Source organism: Melopsittacus undulatus, chromosome 5, assembly GCF_012275295.1.
Source record: "Melopsittacus undulatus isolate bMelUnd1 chromosome 5, bMelUnd1.mat.Z, whole genome shotgun sequence".
In the NCBI taxonomy this organism is placed as follows: domain Eukaryota; kingdom Metazoa; phylum Chordata; class Aves; order Psittaciformes; family Psittaculidae; genus Melopsittacus; species Melopsittacus undulatus.
The window spans coordinates 9,941,653-9,948,972 of NC_047531.1; positions in this window are offsets into that span (position 1 = coordinate 9,941,653).

Below are 7,320 nucleotides of genomic sequence, written 5' to 3' on the forward strand. Positions count from 1 at the left end.
ATATAGTGTCTTAATTGAGGCTCAAGAGCTAAGAAGTCAAGAAGTGTCACAATTGGTTTGCCCATATAACCTTTAATCTGTTGTTCTGCATATTCTCAACTATGCAACAATATGCATTAGTTAAATAAATGAGCACACACTCATTTGTCCTCAGGAAAAGTGTACATTTGCAAGTAATGAACGCAAAATATTTAATACTTATGCAGAATCCAAGTAATTTCTGAATGCAATTTATCTTCATGTTTCAGGGGATTTTTAAAGTTGGCCTAGTTAATTATGGTAATCCAGTAGTATTACTGTGACTTCACTGATATTTAAAGCAGCAACTTCTTCATGTTAAAAGAAACTTCTTATTATTCTTTTTCTCCTTGGAATGTATGTAATTTGTACTAGATCATAACTGGATATTTGTGAGTCTCAGTTAATTTGTCTTATTGGTGGCCTTGAGGAAAAAAAAATGGGGTTAATCAAATGATTTAACATCATCTAAACAAGAACTAAGTAACCACACTCATATTATTCTTATGAGCACTTCAGTTAACCCCGGTGAAACTACTCATCTGAATCAAATGACCAGGATCAAGCTTTCTGATCACTAACTAGTTTGTGTGATGTTAAAAGGGATGTCCATATCGTGTGAATATTAAAAATGGAGCTAAGGATGGACTTTTGATTCTGGGGATCATTTTTATAATTTAAATGACTGACAATTCATAAAATGCAAAGGTTGTTTCTAATAATGTAATCTAGCAGTTTATACCATTCAACACCACATTTGTCTGTTAACTGCTAGGTGAATTTTAGCACTTTGACCCAAGGAATGCCCTTTGATTACACTCTACAGCACCTAACACACAGGGTTGCAACCTCAAAGGCACTCAGTGGCAGTAGTTTTGCTATTAATCACAGAAAGAGATAATCTGCAAATGAACCAACAGGAGCAGTGAGACCCAGGAGGGGGTTACAGCAGACTTCACAAAGCCCTGAAAATTCAAAACTAAACTGGGACTTTGTCCCTTATTCATCAGATATCACAAGTTTTTGCAACAGAACTTACATAACCTGCAGCAGATGCTGTAATACATAAACGAATTGAATTGATCTAAGAGTTGATGTTAACTGTGAATGTCTTCATTTCTATGCATTTGTTTTTATTCCTAAAAAAAGAATGGACTTTTTGGTGGTGGCTGGTGGGAAAGCAGAGCTTTACAGGAGCTCAGTGTCATAGATACATTTTCTACCATGTGCACATGTTTACCCCTCAGGCAGGAAAAAATGCATATTCAAATTGGTGTGGTTATTAAAATGAAGTCTCAACCACATATTTGCAGAAATAGTCTGTCTACAAAATTGTATTAAAAAACAAAAAAAAGGTCCATCATCCCAGCCAAAGCAAGCACAAGAGTCTTCTAGAAGAAATTCTGCATAAATCTCTGGTTTGTCTGGAAGCTGTTTTAATCTGGTTTTATAATTATCTTCCTTTTCTCTTTGTCTACATGTCAGTGAGTATCCAGTGGGCCAAATTACATATGAGATCAAAAATCAGGTTCCATTAACTTTCTGTTTCCTTTAACCCAAGGAGACAATACCGAGAATCACATTTCACAGGGGACGTGTCAGGAGAAGGAACTGTAAATGCCAGTGCACATTGCCCATGGCTCAGTGTTTCTTCGGCTGTTAAAACTGTCCCCTTAGACAGTAGTGGTAGTTTTGCATCTCAGTGCTCATCAGCCTCCATAGAAGGAATGCTGCTGCACTGCACAACAACTCAATGCTCTCAGAGGGATTGACTCCTGTGGGCTCACAGGACACAGCCACCAGGAGAGGAGGGCAATGCTGAGCAGCTGACAATCGAGGCATTGGCAGGTCACTGTGAACTTCACATGGTCATTTTCCTGCCTTCTCTTCATTATCCTGAGAATCAAAACCTTAGCCAAATGTTTCCCAGAGTTTGAATTTGGGATTTTATGGTCCACAGCCTGAAAGAGCCCCAGGGGCAGCAGTCTGTTATACATCATTTCCTTTTCTCTATCCTCTTTAATAAATGACAAAGAAAATGGTGAATTACAGGTTTAAACAGCTGATTGTGAGTTCTGCCTAGAGTCCTGAGACCTACTGAAGCCCAGGAAAGGGGTTTCATGTATGGCTTTGGAAAAACCCTTGTCTTTGCCTGCCCTCACCATTTTTCTGACAGAATATCTCTTACCTTTCAAGAGCCACAGTCCTCCTGGTTGGCAGCAGGAATAATTGCAGCCTCTGAAAACCACTGGAGCAGTTCCTGTTTGGATCTCTTTGGACTGCTGTCAGGCAGTGCACTTTCTCTGCTCTGCCCACAATTCAGTGCCCTGTGTAAACTCCTGTCCTTTCAAGGAGGAAGTACTTCTCCTGTGATGGGTTCTACAGCAGGAGAGCTCTAGATGCCCGTGTCTGAGTACATGTTGATGCCTGAGCCCCACAGAGATGTCCAGTTCCCAAAGGAAGATGATCATTCAGAGTTGTCTTCATACTTTGTTCCAAAGGACTGTATATCCATCAGACTCTCATTGCAAAGCTCTATTTACCAAATACAGAATGGAAGACTGAATTTCAAACCCAGAAATTTTGGAAGGTCTTACATCTAAGTGCAAAGAACTGGCTGAATATTCACCTTGGACCAGGACTGGGTAAAAGTAACTAGGAAACTGCCTTCCCTATATTTCACCTAAATGCCCCCCAAATACAGAAATAGAAGGGTAAGCCTATATCTCTGACAGCACAACTGCTCACAGAGCTGTGCTGGGACCTGGCTCCAAAGGGATGAGCCTGGGGATCTCTGCAAAAGTCCACTCCAACTAATGCACAGAGCAGCCCAAGTACCAACATAACTGTAGGTATGCAAACAATTAGAAGAGGGCAGAAACACCTGAGGCCATCACTGTCACCAGGAAAAAAGGCTGTGCACCTCAGCTTGAATTACCCATAAACTGAGCTGGAAAGACCAAAGGGGAGAAGCGAATGAAGGTTGCAAAGGAATGTCAAGCAGTAAGATATCCCACCCCAGCTCTGCTACAAGCATTTGTTTCAAACAACAGCTGTTTTCTATAAAGCTGACTTGGAAATTGGTATCTTCCTACTTCTGAGAGAATTTGTTCACTTCATCTTTTTACTGGCAAAAGCACTGTTATTGCTTTTCATTCCTGCCAGCCCTGCAGAGCCATGTCAGTGCTGTGGAGGTGAACTGGAGTCTATTTTGGCATGAAGCAGAAAGAACACAGCTTGATCTCAGATCCCAGGGTGAATTTTCAGTGCTGGCAGTCAAGAGAGTCATGGTTTTATTTGTAAATTAAAAGAGAGGTCAACAGGAAAGTCATTTGGGAGAAGAAACTGAAAAAAGCAAATATGGAACCCTACCATGCCATTTATAGTCTCTTTATAGGTGAGAGCACAGTTTACATAATGTAATTTGAGTTATAAACAATATTGTTGTTTGTTTCAGCCAAAAAGCTGTAGCTCATTTAATTAAGAGAATGGATGTGTTTGTGTTTTGTTACACATTACTTTATTGTAAAATATGTTTGTAATGGTGACCTATGGAAAAGTTACTGCAATGGCAGGGAAAAGGATAGTAAAAGAACTCGCGCAATTTCCAGTAAGAGAAAAACCTCAGGATTAACAGATCACTTTGTTCCCCTAAATTACAAAGCTGAAAAAAAGAGAATAAAGGAAGAAAAAGAAGTAAGGGAAGAAATGTGAATTGGCATATTTGGCTTTGGAGTCCAATGTTAAAAAGAGACCATTTGCACAAGTAAGTCTGGGAGAGAGGCTTAGTCATTTCCTAAATCTGTTCAACACTCACGGTGTCCCATTGCCTTGGCTGGTGTGCAGTGCATACTCAGCAGTAAACCATACAATATCTATCAATCTTAAATGCTCACCTATTTCAAGCACCATTGATGCAGAATTGCTATGTCTTGTCAAAAGAAAATGTTCACTACAAAAGAGAAAAAAACATGCTTTTCAAATATGGTAAATGAAAACACCACACAAAACCACAGATGCAGCAAAAAAATATGTCACACCATCCAGAAATCTAAGATGGCAACAGAGGAAGATTTGTAGCACTTCTTTGAGCCAAGTAAATACTGACATTTAATTTTATAAAGTTTATGTGACCTTTTCTCCCGAAAGAACATAAAAAAACAAGGTTTTAAAAAACCCCAAAACATTAGGCAGTATAAAGCAATACTTCATAATTTCAGATTGCTGTATATGGAACAGCTTGCTCCCATCAGGAGTAAGGCAAGTCAAGGAAAGGTAAAGAAGAAACACATTCCTGTGTGCCAAGCAGAATGAAGCAAAGAGCTGTGATTCTTTTTTTAATGAATGGATCCACCCGATGACAGTAACACATGTAGCAGGATATTACATGCTATTTCCATGGCTCCCTAATGTGGCTGTTGTTTTGTGCAGGGAAGGGGCAGGGGATAGGAGCCTGAGAGGGCTGTCCCTCTCAGATTCAGAGACCAAAGTCCGAGGTCTGATCTGTACTGGTGCCAAAGGCCTTTTTCAATAAATCCAGTTATAAATAGAAACTCATCTGTTGAAGCCAGGAACTCAAAGGCATCCAAATCTGATGCTAGCCACATCACACCCCTGGCTGTCACTAGATATAGAAAACACTATACTTTGGCCACACTTTCTTGGAAAACCACATAGACACACCTTTGACCCATATCAATATGGGGGCCTGGTTTTACATTAGCAGGGACAAGTGATGTTACAGATATATCCCAGTGATAGCTGATCACAAGGGTCTCAAACTAATAAAAGAAAATCAAAGCCAAAGTAGCTAGGCTATTTCTGTTGCTCGAGCTAAAGTAAATGTATAAACCTAGCACTTGAAAAGTAATCTAGATTGTTTGGCCACATATTTCAGTCATCTGAGGACCACAACAAGCAATTCCCAGTTTTGGAGCTCACAAACTTGTGATGGATCAATAAGCCAGACAAAAACCAAGTCCAGATGGTATCAAAACTGAAAACAAAAAGGGCCCCCCCTCCACACAAGAGAGCCACAGAGATATCACTGCTTTAGAAAAAGGGCTAGAGATGTCAGGCAGCTACAACACTGCTCACATACTCTATGACAAACCGTGCAGCGCAGGGTCACAACTTATATTATCCCTACTGAGAAGAGGGGATAAAAATGAGTACAGTAAGCACCTTAAAGAAACATATGAATGATGATGAAGGTGTAAGTTGTGACACAACTTCTAAGACAGGCATGCTCCGGAGGGGTTTCATCAGTCCCAACTGAACCATCCTTCCTCACTGGAGCAGCAGCACCTTTTGCACTGATGGGCAGTCATGGCAAAGAAATAAGAATCAGAGATCAAATACAGCTCCTGGCACAGCATGTCTGTAAGGGAGACCACTTGCCCTGGTGGAGAGTGTTAGTTGAACTCCCTTCTAATCCCTAGGGCTCTCAGCCTCAACCCCTGCCAGGAAGAGGGCTCCCATCCTGGGGAACACTGAGTCATCGTGATAGCTTCACCCAGCAGCACTGAGACCCCAAGGCTAGGAACAGGGTTGCCCATGAGCCCCACCAGAGCCAGGGTTACCTGGGACGAGGGCTTGCCACCAACGCACAGCAACACCAGGGACCGTTCCTTCTGTCGCTGTGCTTCATCCCTTACCCCAAATATAAACAACCCTCAAAAAAAGTGAAAAGCATGGAAATGGAAAACCAGTGGGGAAAAGGTGCTGTAATAAAAATAAATGATACCTGAGGTGGATGCACTTCATCAGTAGATTTCCACGTCAGAGTTTTAAACGTCTTCAACAGAGAAACATATTAGTTCATAAGAAAAAACACACTTCCTTCTGATAAAATGGAGACAAGATGGTTGACAATGAGCATTTGGGGTTTATTAAAATACTTCAGGGCTTTAATTGAATCTTTGCCTTTGCTACCAAAAATATTCACAATATATTCAAGGGTTTTGCTTTTCTGTACCACAGAGAGAAGACCTTCGCGAACCATCTAATTTTGGAATAGCATGAATTCTCAGGACCAAGGAAGGGAGCATGCCAAGGTAATAAATCGTTCACTGCTCAGCAAAGAGGAAGAATCTGGGGACTCCAGCACAGCAACAGAGACTTTATAGAATACAGCAGGAGGCTTAACCTTTTAACTTGACTGAAGCTGGCAATTTCTGAGAGCCTGTGAGAGGTACCTAAGAAAAACAAAGCTTTTGTCAGTAGGATCAAATTCACTGCAGAGAATCCTTACTCATTCAAAATTCATCAGGAGTCTGCAAGTTTAAAATAGTTTAAATCTGTGGTATAATAAGCCAGTAATAAATGTGACCAAATCAGATTAAGCAGAAAAAATAAAACTCATAACTTCCAGAAGAAACAGTGAAGTTTAAAACAAGTAAAATCAAAGCATAACATAAAGATCACAATAGTGGTACGGATGGTCAACACGTATTTATTTTTGTGTCAAAAGCTGGTGATTATTTCTTCTACAGAATATGCAAAATCTCACTTGTCCTGAATGATGAGTGCAAAAATTATACACATGATACTGTTCTGGTCTGCACTAATGAATCTTTTCTACTCAGCATCCCGCTAGCTTAGATTTCCGCAAGCATTCCAAACAAACTGCTGTATTTTTGACAAGTTCACATGGGCCACCTCTCAGGCCTGCCAAGTCCCTTTGGATGGCATTCCTTTCCTCCCTCAATCACACCACACAGCTTAATGTGTTGTTGGCAAACTTGCAATCATATGTTTGGGAAAGTGTATTGTGTTTAAGTCTAAGAACAACCTTTGAAAGATTTAGACTCAAATCCTGTTGGTTGACTGGAGCCACTCTAACATTTAAAAGCAGGAAAGGCAGTAGATGAGCCATCTGTGGCCTAAAACAGTGTGGTAGGGTGGACATCACTCTTTCCAGGTCAAAAAACAACAAACAAACTTACTACAAGAGAGGAGATTGTGCACTTAAGAGAAAAAAAAAGCCAACATTTCATTAAATTGCACCTATTTTATACTTTGCTGTATTTCTCTCTGTCTTTTGGTATTAACAGCACGCTGCATAAAATTTCTTTATCAAATGATAATTGATAACAGTTTGGGTTCGGTTAAAGCCACAAGGTAGATGGGATTGCTACTGCAACAGCAGGTGGGTTAAGTTTGGGAAAGGAAAAGTGAAATGGGTTGGCATCTGCTCAGGGCTTTGGAACATTGGCATCCTTCATCAACAAGGTGAAAATAAATTTTAGTCTTGCAGAAGCTACCTTGACATTATGCTTTTTTATTCTCTAAATTCAGACA